The 16,220-nt window shown below is 33.8% G+C and overlaps 1 long non-coding RNA gene across 2 annotated transcripts in view; it reads right to left on the bottom strand.

Annotated features, from left to right (window-relative positions):
• LOC122711758 overlaps positions 1-16,220 on the bottom strand; it is a 64,470-nt gene that overhangs the window by 45,422 nt on the left and 2,828 nt on the right. Inside the window, exon 1 of one of the 2 annotated variants that reach the window (XR_006346181.1) lies at positions 9,013-9,245. The exons of the other annotated variant lie outside the window; for it this stretch is intronic. This is a non-coding gene — a long non-coding RNA (uncharacterized LOC122711758). Of the gene's footprint in view, positions 1-9,012; positions 9,246-16,220 lie in introns of those variants that run through there. 2 annotated transcript variants of the gene reach the window in all.

The raw sequence follows: 16,220 nt of genomic DNA, 5'->3' as shown, positions 1-16,220 counted from the left end.
CTGATTTTTTTTTTTTAATTTTGAACGAATTGAGAGATAGAGAAAAAGATTTTGATCAAAATACCATAATAATTGGATTTTTAAATAAAATAAAAATTGTAATGAGAGTCATAGATATTTTTGCAAGAATTCCTTTGTCATTAAAATTTATTTTTAACAGAAAATTTTTATATGTATATTTAAATGAAATTTATTCTAGCTTATTTTCAAAAAATCAAAAAACATAGCTAAATTATGATAATCGTAATATCTAAATATTAATTCCAGATCATTCTGGATTAATCTTAAACAATTTAAGATTTCTTTACTTTGGAAAAAGATATCTTCAAGAATTTAAAGAATTTCTTTAATTATGATATAAGCAATTGATTAAAAATTGAATTAAATTCAAATGATCCAATACAGGATTAAAACAAAAATTATATATATATATATATAAATATATATAATTGAAATTTATTAATACAAATTATCACAAACTCCTTCAATACAATTTGAATACGCGAAAATAAAATATCCATTTGCAGATACGCAAAACGAAAAATCATAAAATCCAACAAGTCCACTCTCAACAAACAAAAAAAACAAACAAAATATTCGAATTTAACCTCGACTGGATCGAGTGCAATCGCGAATATTGCACGAATATCGCAACAAGTTGGACATTCCTAAAAATAATGACGGCAATACGGTCGAAAATAGTGATCAACAGCTGGACCAATCCTCGATGCAAACATAAACACCGGACATCGCGATCGAGCCGTGAACGAGCGTAAAGAATCCTCTTTATGATATCTCCTCTCTTGGTTGGGGCCAGCTGCCGGTTAATTGAGAAGTCCTAGACGGTTCAACCACGGCTTCAATTTACGCTGTATGGATCCTCGAGAATCACGGGTTCGTGGCCGCCATTGGCCGAAGCTTTAGAGGAACAGTGTTGCTGGCAATGCTCGATAAAAGCTGTACTAAATAATCTGGAGTGGAACGCGGAGGAGGGGAGGGGTGGAGAAAGAGAGAGAGTTGGCCGCGTTATTTTCGAGTACTGGCCTCCGAGAAATTGGTATTAAATAATTTGAAGCATTATGCACCGAGGAACAGCGAGTGGGAGATGATATTTTAAATGATGATCAAATTCTTTTTGGAATAATTGAAGAGAAAAAGAGGTTTGTGGTTATTTATGGGTATATATAATTAGTTATTTAAATATTTTGTACACTGTATTATAGGGGAATTTATTTTGTTAAAAGCTTGAGATGTGTAAAGAATAATGAAAAAGGAATTTTTTTGAGGGAATGAAATCAATATCTATCAAAATTTTGGCAATTCTCAATTTTGGATATAATTTCGTTGAAATTTTAATTATTTAAACCTTTTCTCTTATTCTCTTATTAAGATTTCAATTCTTTTGAATTTTGACTAGGTATACGAGTATATCTATCAGTTTAATAATTACACTTCACAACAGTTGGACAGTTATGTCTGCAGGTGAAGATAATTATCTATAATGATTATTCGTACACATGCATAAAGCGGAAGAATAATTTACAACTGCAAAAAATATATATTATAATTATAATATATATTTGCGCGCATATGAAATTTTTTTATAATACATTATTAGTCAAAAGTCTCTTAAAATGAACATATTTTACACAATTCTTTTAACAAATTTTTCATTTTTGATATCAATTTTATATCAATTAATTTCAGAACTATATTGGAAAAATTAAATGTTTTTTTGTATCTTTTAATTTCTTCTAATTTTGAAACAAATACAAACTATTCTAAAGTAACTTTTGAACAAGAATGTACCTAAGTAATAACAAACATCGACTTGATTATGCCTACTAATTGTATTTGCAAATAATTTCATAAACATATTCTTTAATTACAACGCTCATATTCTTATGTGCAACGCAAGATACACCATAACGAAAGCCAATATATTTTATTTGAAATTTCCTGTATAGCTATACATATTATCTAAATTTGTATCTGATTATGCACCTATATCTCTTTTACGCACAAAAACATTGCCTATTTCAAATATATTTTCACTATCAATAATAAAATTTCCATATCACCGGGAAACATCTCAATAATCTCCTTTTTCATATCTCCTTCTTCACCTAATCTATATATCTATCTGATCCTAATTTTTATATCCGGAAGAAGATCCATTCTACTTTATCAATATCTCCATCAATTTCTACATCATTATTCCAGTTTCATCTCCTCAATCATAGACTAGAATATAAAAATAATCCGTTGCATCATTGCAAAAATATTCCACCAATCCTCTCACATCTCTTTCCCAAAACTCCATCCAATTTACACACCTGGAAATAGTGCATCCAAAGTAAGTGTATACTATATCGTGAAAAAAGACAATTTTTTTCCAAACCTTTTACTACCCTTTCTGCGAGTTTTTTTTTACTCTCGAGCATCGAGGAAACGAAGAAGCCTTCCATCGATGGTTGCAACGCCTTGTATCGTGAAAGATGGCCATGATCTCGTTTCTAACAGGAAAGCAATCTAGCGGTATCTTTGGAGAGGAGCAACGGTATCCTTGCCGGTCAAATGGCCATAGTGGAGGTATAAAAAAAAGGGCTGGCCAATTTTTTTGCTCGTTCTCCAGGAAGGACGTAACCCGGCCAACAGCCGCTCGACGCGGAAGAATTTTTTTTCATGCCAACTTTTTCCCTTTACTTATTCTATGGCTGGTGGTTCAGGTAACAGACTGTGCGTCTGTTACTGTTCTCCTCTTGCTAGGAGGAAACGCAGCAGGAATTCTTTCGTTACATTCGTGTTTCTTAAATTTTTACAGGCACGACGCTCTGATCTGTAAAATTTGTTGCAGATTACCGTGTGGAAGGAAAAATTCTAAAAGATATTGAAACTGTATCTAACTGTATTTCAGATTATTTATGATTTCTAATATTATTTCTACTTTTACAATATATTTGAAATGCAAATGGAATGATCTCGATTCTTTATTTCAGATGTATTGTAATAGATTATATAACGTTGTTTATGTTCAGATTTTATTTATCGATGAATTTTATTATATATTCAAGATTGTATCTATTTGAACCATAACTAATCGTCATTAGTTTTTTCCTCATTAAATAATCAGCGACATAAAGAGTTAAGTGAATAAGAAAAGGATATCCTACATACTATGCTCATACATTATTTGCTTACCATAAAGTGAGGTTATGTTTTATCAAAAGTGCACACAACTGTAATTTGTGTACGAAAAACTTGACCACTTACTGTACATAATAACAGATGCAAAACTTAAAATTATCTTCTAATTATTGAATTATTTAAGAAAAGGAATGAAAGTATTAAATTTATTCCCAAATATCATATAATAATTCAAACACATTTTACATTGATGAAAAACAAACAAAAAAAAAATCTTACATTTTTAAAAATTGACTTTAAACCTAACCTCAAAACCGCAAAGAAGAAGTAGACGCAATTTAAAGAAACGTGAAAAGAAGGAAAAGAAATTCCATGAGCGTTGAAACCGAAAGAATATCAGCAAGATGCAAGCAGCCAACGGCAATTTGGCAAAAGGTGAAGACTTCCTATTGGAAGGAACGTAAAAAATGGCCATAAGGGAGGGACGAAGGGGGAGAGAGAGAGAGAGAGAGAAAGAGAAAAGAAGAATCTCTTGGATGACGAAAAAGTGGGGAGAAGCGTGGGCGGGAAGAAGAGCAGCAAAGAGGAAAGTTCGCTCGATTTCTCGTGGGAATGTTACGATATTCGAGCATTGTCGAGGAAGGCCACTCAAACGGTTACGTTGCGAAGAACGATCGATAAGATCTTGGGAAGAGATGTCGTCTATAACGCGGTGGAAACGTTAACGGGCACTTGGAATATTTCGGTATCGATGGCTGGATGTATTGTAAACAAGAGGAGAAACGTGGATACATTTCGGTAAGTTCATCGAGAAGTGAGTTTTAGCGACTGTTAAATATTATAGAGCAGATCCGGTTTGTAAGTGGTAAAACTTGAAAATATTTATTATCGATGATTTACATTTACATTTCATTACGTATATTTATACCTGATAAATTTATATATTTTTATTTATTAATAATATTGTACACGTAGTAAGACATAAAGTATTCAAAATATGTTTATTATCGTAATATGTTATAAAGTGTATAAACTAGTTTTTCAATCAATGCTCGAAATACTATGTTCGAATTATTATATCCGAATGTAAAAGATTTTATTTATTTATTAAACGCAATAGATGATAATCTAATCTAAATCAATGTTTGATTGCAATTAATTCTTGATGAAATCTTGATGGAACAATTAAAGAAAAATAAAGAATTTTGTTTATGCAATGATTATAATTTATCACGTTTTTAAAATATTTTTTCTTCTTTCTTTTTTTTATTTTACATCTCAGCAATTTTAATCTTATATAAATTTGCTAATCACATAAATACAGATGAAAGTTTTAATCGATTATTAAAATTAATTATTTTGGATCCGTACATTGAAAAAATTGAGAAACACTGTTGTATAAATAATAAGAGATGCAAGAAACGATTAATCAAAAAATCGAGGACACAAACTTCCAATTAGTTTAAAATTGTAATGGCGAAGTTGACTTCTATGTACCGCGAACTGGCAAATTTATTGTCTCATCCCTAACTACAGTGACAGTTACTTAAGGTCAAAGATACGATCATGGAAGACAGTTCTACTAAATCGACTTTATCCTGCTGTATTTTAAGCGTGATTATTTGGTTATTCACCGGCTCGAGCCGATAAATAATTCAGTTGGATTGTGAATGCGTGTACCGTATGCAAGGTTATGAGATTAATTAACTGGACAATAAAATTCTATCGAGTAACGTGAGTTAACTCATTCATGAATCTAAATTAAATCGATATTTAATTAATTATTTAATTAATATTTAATTTAATTAATCGATATTTATTAGATTGGTGCATATAAAATTTTTTCAGAAATTTGAAATTAATATCATTAAAAAGAATGCAATTTTGTATCGAATATATTGACAAAATTTGTAATAAAAAGTATTAAAATTTTTATTACGAATCTCTTTGAATAATTAGAATAAGTTTAAAGACGAGGAAATTATTTTAAAATGTAGTCGATAAATTAAGAAAATATAACTGTGTGTAACTTTGATAGGAAATCTGAATTATTGATTAAACAATTCTTTTATATAAAATAATAAATGAAATAATAATATTAATCATATTTATATATTATTTTCACAATTATCAAGTTTCTTAATCGTATAATAATATTATCAAATGATATAAAATTTAAATCCAATTAATTAATTAATAATGTACGATATTTTAAGAAAATAATTTATTTAATATTTTATTTAATAAAATATTTCATGTACACCAATCTAATATCTACATCTCGCCATTCAGGCAAGGCAATTTTCGTATAACAAGATACGATTGCTGGCAATTCGCAATAAAAGACGAATTACGCGAGTGTATAACCAACTTGATTTCGTACTGGAAGATCAAATACGAAAGGGCGCGTACAAATTTGGCGAACGAATGAGAAAGGGCGGATACGCAAGAGGCGAGTTGGGATGGATGCTTTGTATGGACGAGACTCATGAAACCGCTGCAACGACTGCATCAGAATGGAACTAGGGATCTGGTCACTGCGGCAACGCTGCGGCTCCGAATTTATTCATGACCGGCAAAATATTTCGTGCCAACTCGCAGCGCCTGCGGTTTTCGCTGGATTATGCATTCTTGGACATTTTGCCAGCTAAAATCGTCCAACACTCGCCTCGTTTCAACGTATACTCACTTACACTACCAATGGAATTTTTTTGGAATCACTTTTCTTTTACTTTTCTTTTCGATAAATTACAAACAAATAAATTTTTTAAGGTTATAAAATGTTAATCAATAACGTAGCCAATAAAAAGATTTAACGACGTTAATCCTAATGGCTAATAGAAATTGATATCAATTAATAATAACAATGATAATAATAAAATTCTAATCTAAAAGCAATCAATATCATAATAATACAAATTTTATAGACAATTATGTTTAAATAATGTTTGGTAAACTATGACTAGCAGAAATCGATGGAGATTAATAATAAAAAATTCTAATCTAACTTTTGATTCATGAGTTTTCAAAACAACATTAGATTCTAGATTCTTTTTGTTTGATAATATACACATTATACATACCTATATATAAGAGTATCAATAATACGAATTATAAAAAAGTATACTCAATATATTATTATCTTTTTGAACGGATCTTTCAAACAGTGACAAAGAAATACTCGCGTGACTCGGAATCGTTAGATGCCATAGTAGCGAAAGAAAGCTGCATTAGAATTTCGCATTCCTTTGCGATTTTTCTTATCGTAAATGTTGGTTAAGTGGCATAGTCGCGATCGATTCTTTTATCTAACGGATCCATTTCAGATTGGATCTTTTTAGGTTTATTGATTTTGAGAATTAATAAATTAGTTCTTAGAATTGTAATATTATTTCATTCGATGTTAAATTCGTTTATATGTACTTATTTGAATAATTCAAACAATTTTACCGTTCTGCAAAATAGGAAATGTCAAAAAATTTCAAGAAAAAATAGCAATATAAAATATACTCAATTTCACATTTATTCTCTTACTTCTTTTATTAATTTAAATCTCTATTTGCATCTTATTAAGAATACCTGACGTCAAGGAATATTTCATATTTATTTTATGTTCAATACAATCATGAACTGTTATGTTTTCAGTATATGGAGATGGATTCAAGTACGAGACACGAGAAAGGAGTATGAAGAAGAAAAGGATGACAGAAAAAATTCGATTTCCAATTTCTATCACGTCAGCTTTAAACAACCAAGCTTCCGTTCGATTACCTTCTTGCCGTCGTTCTTTTTTTTTCAATTTTCCACTTTTGTTCGAATACCTTTCTATCGAATATGAAAAACAATAAAATAAAGAAATGATGGAGCCTTCGATATGAAATATAAAGAAAATATAGATATATTTCACGATTGATATTTGTAAATTGTTTCTATAAAAAAACATATCTTTCTAAAATGCTGTAAAAATTCGTATTTTACTGGTTTACTGTTTACGCCTGTTGAAATAAAAACTACCTACTGAAACGAGCATCGTTAATAAATTAGAACACTTTTTAATTATAAATAAGCGAAATTGCGTGCATTTGTGTGTGCACGCATGCGTTAATGAAATTGCATATTACTTTCGTATCATTTTCCTGTAAAATTCACGACCATGAAATTCACGATTGTGTAACGAGATGATCTTTTATGGATAACACGAAACACAAACTTCGTGGAAAAAAAAAATATATATATATAAAAATGCGTAAGACGAAATAAAAACAGCATTTATTTTGTATCATGTTAATTTCGAAAAGACGGAAAAGAACAGGTGAAAGAGAAAAAAAAAAAAGAGAAAGAACCTTATTTCGACTTTATTTTACGTAGCAATTGGTCTTGAATGCCAGTTGCTTACAACATTGAATATATACGCTTCATATGACATTCTCGAGCATAAATCTTTCAGGATGCGTGGTTAATTGTACAATCGTGATAAATCAAACGATCAGCGGGAGGTCGTAATTATCCGTATGTGGACAATGATAAATCAAATGTAAAGACATAGAATCATAAAATGTAATAGCTTACGGTTTATGAATATTACGGTAAAACTCTGTATGCTGTACTGTTTGCTTCTTATTAAGCTTAACAAAAATGTCCGCGTATAAAGAGGTTAGTTTGTAACTGATTGCTTCTCTATCATTTTCGTAATACGTATTAAATCGAAACATAGTTATACAAGAGAATAATCAAAATATTTACATACTCGAATATAAAATTATTCGAAATAATATTTAATCTATTATGACTTAATGACTTACATGAAAAATATAGCAGATTATTGGAAATATCATTTCCCTAGACATGCTTCTTTCCCTCCAAAATGTCCACCTTGAATTCTGAATGGTTTTCAACGAGTCATCATCGCGGTTTTGCTCTGTCAACGAATGATTCATTGCCTCGTATAAATTCAAAAAGCGTGTTTTATGAAGATTTAAACGATTTGCAACGTCCTCACTGATTCGAAATTAATCGCGACTATGAAGCAGTGATTCAACAGGAGCAAAAGATTTATATACTGTCGTAAAGATATCCCGCGATCGAATAATCTTAGCGCGCCATCGTCAGGAATTTGTCCTAACTACTAACATGTTTTCAGCTGTTAAAAATGAGAACGTAGTTTGTTAAACTATGATTGCCTATCCGTTATACTTTTGTGAAATGTAATCGCGATCACGTTTGATAAACGATTGATTAGAAACTAAAAAATTAAGAATTCTATTCGATATCTGATTAAATGAATACGAGAATAAAGATATCCTTGATAATCATAACGCCAAATATTATAAAAAATAATTGTACGACATTAAAGAAAAAAAAAAAGAAAGAATTTTGATATCATTTTAACTGATAAGATATATATTTCACCAATCACTGTCATATTTAATAATGTTAAATGATATTAAAACTACGATTTTAAGTAGACTTAAATTCAAAGAGTATTCAACTGTATTCAACTGCATCATAACTAATCGAAAAGAGAAATGAATGTCAAGAAACAAAGATGATAGTAGAGGTTAGGAAGTGTAATATATTTTGACATTTGCCAACGAAGATATAATAATGATTTAAAATGACTTTGTGCGCTTTTCGTATATTGTACTGTCTTCTTTAACTCGTTGCTTATATTTAGTGACGACTGTCTGAATAATTGTCATGCAAAAATATGTTTGTTTCTCATGCATTGTCGAAATGTACGTGACAAGCTGCGTGAATATAGCATTCGATGTGACACGACGCTTCATACGTAGGAGATAAATTTCAAAGAGAGTTAAGAACGAGTTAAGAGTGGATCTACTGGTAAAGTATAATGGAAATACTGACCTGTATTAAACCATGTTAGCCAGAAATTCCGATATAAACTGTATATTATTCAACTTCAAAAGTAAAATAGTCACGTGGTCATATATATGACGCATGTTACCACTCCGAAGGCATACGATATTACTGGACGCATGCGCGTTAACAAGTACAGTTTCACTCGCGTTCACGATGCGATAAAGATAGAGATAGAGTCAAACGAATTTTTTGACTGCACGTTTGCAACCCGTCGGATAAAATTTAATGAATCCGACGATCGACCCGACTGCGTGTCGTGGCACATACTGGTCACAGTTAATCCGTGCAGAGTTCCTCCTCTTCTGTCCTCGCATACACATGTATGTGTAGAATGCCAAAGAACAGTCGCGTATTCCTCGATATACATGACGAAGCGAATCACGCTTTGATTACGCATCAAGTTTAGGCGCGTGCGTGCTTACTCCAGCCGAAAAATATCCCGTGATCTCGTAATGTCTCATAACCGATTAATTCTATTCTTTCATTTAACCTCTGTACATATTTTCAATAACTCACTTTCGAAACTTCGACTAATTTACAAATCCGATAAGTCAACGTAATATTTTCTCGAAACACAAGCTTTTGTGCGAAGAATAATAGATGAGCACACGCTTCCGCGGGGTTCACAACCAGATGAAATATGTAGTCTATGACATAATCGAAAGTCAGGCGGGCGCGGGAGCCTTGTTTATTGGCGCTGCCGTCGACGTCAACGAGTGTAGTTCGTGCCTACGTCACTTTCGTCGTCGAAGGTGTTGCTGTCGTGTAGGTGATATGGTCGTTTCGGCCTTAGGTAAAGGTAACGCTGTCTGAAGAAGCCTCAGGAAGACATAGATGAGGTGGGGGTTTATGAGTTTGCATCCTATGTACTACATCGTATCTCTAGTTATAGCTCAACGACAAAACTCACCTATATAAACCTGCGACATCACTTTGTGTATTGAATATATGAGCCAACGTTGATCTATATATAACCTATACTAATGTGTATATGCTTGCGAACAACACCTAGTTACTGTATATACATAATACGCATTATAGCTATGGATATAGTTGTTTGACATGGTGACTAGAACGAGATAAAATGAAGACTGTCTGGTAGAAAGTAACATGATACAGGTATGTGTGTGTATATACCTATTTATATACTTCCACACGGTTACGGGAGGATTTTAGTAAAATTGAGTTTCCCCGCCCAGTCTATTTCCAAAGTAAGCCTCTGGCGCGTATTTTGCGTTGACGCCAATATGCTCGCCGTCGTCAAGACATGGTGAAATTGAAGCTTACTTTTTTTTCTTCCGCCTCCGTATCTTTAGATAGTTTATTCCTTCTCTTCTTCATCTAAAGCTTCTTAGATTAAAATTTTAACGCAAAGCTTGATGACTGGCCGAGATATTTTTAAAACTGGATAGTATCGCGAAAGTTATATTTTTTATTATATAATGTATAAGACGAAATAGGAAAAAACAAAAAAGTTTTTGATAACTATCTTACTTAAACTGGATTAGACTTGATTAAAATGCATAAACTCGTGAAATGTATGTAATCATTATTTTCTTAAACTGCAATACGGGGTACATGGAAAATTAAGAAAGTTTTTGAAACGATAACGTATTATAGCGATCGTTTGATTGGTTGCGTGCTAACACCAATACAAATATAGTAGGAAACATTTATACGATCGGTAAAGTAGGCTGCGATTGAAGTTATCGACCTATATAGTGCTGAACTCAGCAGAGTTCGTAACTAAATTAATCGAATGAATGGAAAAGAATAACAATTTCTTCATTGTTATTTCTATCGTAAATTATTAGAAATTTTACAGAAAATGTATAGAAATATTACTCTAAACGTAATTATATACTAAATAATTTAGAAAAGACAGATTTTTCACATAAAAAACTAATCCGTTCGTATTAATATAAATATAAATAATTAATAATGATAAAATTTTGCATATATCATTAGATTCAAGTATGAATTTTAAAATAGCAATATAGCATATCATTCATCGAGTTATAAAACAAATTGTGTATGTTATCCATGCACAAAATGTATTATCCATTTTTTTCAAAAAACGAGAATCTTCCCCTCGAAAAATCTTTATAGAAGAGAATCACGAATTGTTACTTGGCCACGAATAAGAAACTCTTGCATCGTATCGCTTTACCCTCGAAGATTTAACATAACAAGGATAGAGAGTGGTTCATTGGAGGGATGGAAAATGCTGTCGGTAGATGGATTGGTGGGGGAAATCGTGGATACGGAGCGGCCATGATGCATCGGTCGACCAATCAGCGTGCTGCATCGTCCCGTTCCGGAGTAATGGCCGCAGGACACCGCCCAATGTAAAACTCGGTGGACGATACGCTTATTGGACACGAAGGCGTTAAAAGTTTTATTGCTCGGCTGACAGTTACACCCCGCATTTTCAAACCCCGCCACAGCACTCTTTCTCCCTTACATCGTAAAAACCAAAGCGCGGATCTGTCGTAGCCGCGGATACTCTGGAAAACTCTCTACGACTGAGAATGCCCCCTGGGCTACGCCCTATGAACTGTTACTCGGAAACTCCATTTTCTAGCTCTCACTTTTCCACCTCTCTCTTTTCCTCGAATTCGAATCATCGAATCTTTTCATCGATCGTGCATGGAATTCAAATTTCAAATTCAATTCAACAGCAGTTCCGAACGAATTTTTCTGACTTAACTTCGTTATCATTCCTCTTCAAAAATTTGAAGGAAGAATGGAAAATTTAATTATTAGAAAAAATGTTTGTAGTTTCTTTGTTAATTTGCAAGATATGATACATAAAATTAGAAAATCTACGATTAAATTGTTTTTAATTCCAAAAAAAAAAAAAATTAAAAATAAATATTTAATTCAATTGCATTATAAATTGTAATGCTGTTGACACAGTAAATTAACATAGGAATTGTGTAAATTTAATTAACAAACAAGCTGGAGAAGCAGTAAAATGCACTCGTTGAAAACACATTCGGGCTAATCCAGCCATCTAATCAGAACTTTGCTCAATAACGTTGAATTTTAATTACGTATTGCTCACAAGTAGATTGGACGGATATACTTAATTATTCATCGATCGAGTTGTTAATCATGTAAGCTTTAATTATTCGTATTGTAATACATATGAGCCATCAATATTAAATAGTGCACGTTTCTCGTTTATAATTAAACGATATTTAATACCACCTGCGTAATGATACAGTTATCCTTTTATCGATCAAAGTTTTATGCAAATATCGAATCGAATTTTAAATTTATCTTTCGTACAATACGAGAGTTAAATTTTTACAAAAATATCGCGTTACAAAAATCGTATTACGAAATTATTAAATTACACATCGAGATCCAAAAATATAAATTTTATTTATCACAAATCAAGAAAAATAAATAAATGGAATTTAAACTTCGATTATTCACATCCTCTCGTACAATACGACAATTATATATACTTTCTTAAAATATCGATATTAGAGGAAGAATAAAATGTTAATTATATACTCAAAACTGATTTTTCGAAATCGAAGAAGCCAAGAAAAAAAAATCATCGAATCAAATTTTTAAATCTCGAATAGATCGAAATAATTCTTCCATTATTAATTTATATATATTGTTCTAAGAAAATTATATCTTACAAAAATTATAATAAATAATATAATAAACTTTAAACCTGTAACGCTATCGTGTGCGAAGATTTATTTTGTCGTTTTTATGAAGACAAAAACAATTTAAAAAAAAACGAAGGAATATATTATTTATTCGAAAATTCGATAAACAATAAACAATAATCGCACGCGTTAAAAAGATCAACAGGCGTGGAACAGTTTACTCACCCCTTCTTCTATCGATCGATGAACTCCGATCTCCGTGACCTTAGGGCACTGCACTCTATTACAGTCAGCACGCGAATGTTTAATAATAGATCACTATTACACTACTCTCTTTCAATATCACAGATAGGGAGGCCGACCATAAATTTTCTTCGAGAAGAAGAATCGTGATCATTTACGAGTTACGCCAACCAAGAAAGGTTTGTACAAGTCCATTCGCCGTTTGACCTGGGTCAAGGACGTCTTGTTTATTACTCTCCAAACTTTCATCTTATTTTAATACTTCAATATTTATAATTTAATTTAATAATAATAATAATTTATTTATTTTCTCTCTCTCTCTCTCTCATATTTCTAGATCAAACTATTTCTCAAATTTTTGAATTTTATATATATATATGTATATATTGTTTTTAAAAAATGATCTTTGTAACTCGAGGTGCTCTCTTGTTCCAGCAATTTTTTCTTTTTTTTCCTTTCATTTACATCGTTTAACATTTTGAACGATGAGAAAAATAAAATTCGTCTTCCATAACTCCGCATTTTATTTTTCTTCGAGGCCAAGAGAAGCGCGGAGTGACGCGCCTCCATTAAAGATAATATATTCGTAACATGACAACGAGCTTGTGCACCGAATCGTCCATCCATTGCTCGTTCCTCTTCCCTCCTTCTGCCTCGAAAACGGTTGTCGTTCAATCCTCTTCAATCACGATTGTTCTCCAATTTTCGTATTCGTCGAAAAAGAAAAAAATATACTTACTAAGATTTCCTCGATCGAAATAACTTCTCTTCTCTTCTCTTCGCGAAACAGGTGTCATTCAACGTGAAAACGAATTTTTCCGATCTTGGAAATCTTCAAATATCCCGCTGATTATCGTTCATCGAGTTTTGAAAAAATTATAAAAATAAATAATTCTCTCCTCCCAAAAACAAACCAAATTTTTACCGACGATCTCGAACCGAACAATTTTAATTATCCTTCTCCCTCCTCCTCCTCCTCCTCCTCCACCACTACCACTCTTCGTAGCCGCGAAAAAAATAAAACAGAACGAGCCACTGTCGTCCCACACTATTTATCCAATCCCTCAACCCCTCGAAGTAGACGAATCCGTGGAGTGGAGGCGCGTTAATAGGAGCAAGTTTCGGCCATGTGCTCGACGAGTCTCAACGGGCATAACTGCGCTTGCGCCCTATTCCCTATGTCTGACCCCCGCAAACGTCACGCGACCTCTTCCAAACCTCTTCTTTTCCCTCCCCTCTCGCCTCCCCTCCCTCCCTCCTCGTCTCCTCGCCTCACCGGATGGATAACGAACTGTAAAAAAAAAAGAGACGAGCGACTGACCGAGAGAAACTGGCTACCGGCGGCCATCTATGCGGCAAGAAAGGGGGTGGGTGGACGAATGGACGAGTTGCAACAGTACGTTTTCTCTCTGGAAATTGTGTCGTCGAAGACCTTTTTCTTTTCTTTTCGAGGTTTGATGGAGATGGAGGTGGAGAGGAGATAAATGGCAAGAGACACTTTTGTATACACATTGAACGACACTGGTCAAGAAATTGGAAATCGTTGTAATTTCTCGAAACACTTTTAGAAGTAAATAAATAATTTATGTTTGAATTTGGGAGAAATCTGTCCAAGAAATTTTAATCTCCAAAAATTATCCTTTACAGGATTATATAAAATCTCGATATTGCGATATTATCCGATATTGCGAAACGTCGCGGGAGTATCACCACCACCACCACAACCACAACCACAGCCACCATTAGCACAGATCCAAAAAATTGCAGAACCAAATTCCTGGTTTCGAGAGAAAGGAAAGAGAAAGAGGAGGAGGAAGAAGAAGAAGAAGAGGAGGAGGAGATGTTATCTCCTCTCACATGCTCGTGCTGTTGCTCGATCGAAGTCGTGGAACAACACCAACACTGTATGTACTCGGTGACCGGCCCTTCCACTGCGCCCGAGGCGCATCCCGTGCACCCGATGCACCCCCTTTTACGCACTTATACCGTACTTGCTTCCAGGTATAACCATGCGCACTGCACGAAAAACGAAAGAGGCCGGCGGGATCGTGGAAGGAAGGAAGGAAGGAAGAAAGGACGGAAGGAAGGAAGGAAGGAAGGTGAGAGGGCTTATTCGTGTATCGAACATTCGCGTCACGTTCGTAGGAAGCCGGCGGTCACAAAACGGCAAAAGGTTACGAGCCAATGGCGGCCAATGGGCGTTCACGCGACGCTTCTCTCCTCCAAATCCATCTATCCATCGAGGGATACATCTCTACGAATATTCTTTATTGTCCTTAAGATCTGTTCAAATCTTCAAATTTCGACCTCTCGTCGAAAGATTAAAGGTGGATCGATTCGAGTTTGTCCGACTATTTTTAAATGTGAATAAAACTTATCTATGTTTACAGATTTGGTTTACACGCTACGAGCAGAGATATAGGAGAGAATAATTCAAATTCATCCTCATTCGAACTAGATTTCACGTAGAGTTAAATAAAAATACGACAATATATATATTTAACAATTTGATATTCGCGCTCGCCGATTACTCTTAATTAACTCTCGTACTTTGCTCGTTCGAATCGAAATAGAATCTAAGTAACGAGGGAGCGAGAGAGAGCGAGCGAGCGAGCGAGCGAATGAGAGAGAGAGAGAGAGAGAGGGAAGAATATGGCCGCGGACGAAAACGTCGTTGTCTCGTAAAACGTTTGATTTGCGTCGCGATATAAATTACGCGATAAGAGTGTAAAATCGCGATTGCCTCATACGCGTTATAAACCTGTTGTCATCCACGATCTTCCATGCAAATCGTCCCGTCTTATTGCCTCTGATATCCACGCGACGAGGGAATAGAGGATACGCGATGCGAGCCTTCCTTGCGCTCACATTGTGCGCGAAACGCGACGATGCACGGCCACTTTACCGACGCAAAATGGCGACTTTACCACCGCGGCCGACGCTAAAAAAGAAAGAAAAAAAAACTATTCCCCCTCCCCTCTTTTTTCCAATCCCAGATAAGAAACAACGTGCAACCTTCTTCTTGAAACCTTCTCCTTCCACTCACGCCAATTGGTTAAAAGTTTTGGTATCCTCGTTTCTTCAAATTTTCCTTCACGCGGAAAGGCGATAAGATTTTCGCTTCCAGATTTGTCCTGTTCGAGGCGGGTGAAAAGTGAAAGCAAGAATAATCTCATTGTCCCGCGGATACGGATTCCAGGATCGGTTTCTTCGAAAGGGATATATAAAAACCCAGGTCTAAATTGAAAACATAACCTACTTTCACTTCTGAGGAGGGAGGCAAGGAGCTTCGGCTGCGCACCACAAGGGGGGAGGGAG

Source organism: Apis laboriosa, unplaced genomic scaffold (assembly GCF_014066325.1).
Source record: "Apis laboriosa isolate Shangri-la unplaced genomic scaffold, ASM1406632v1 scaffold17_cov146, whole genome shotgun sequence".
Lineage (NCBI taxonomy): Eukaryota > Metazoa > Arthropoda > Insecta > Hymenoptera > Apidae > Apis > Apis laboriosa.
This window is presented reverse-complemented; position numbering and strand designations above follow the sequence as displayed.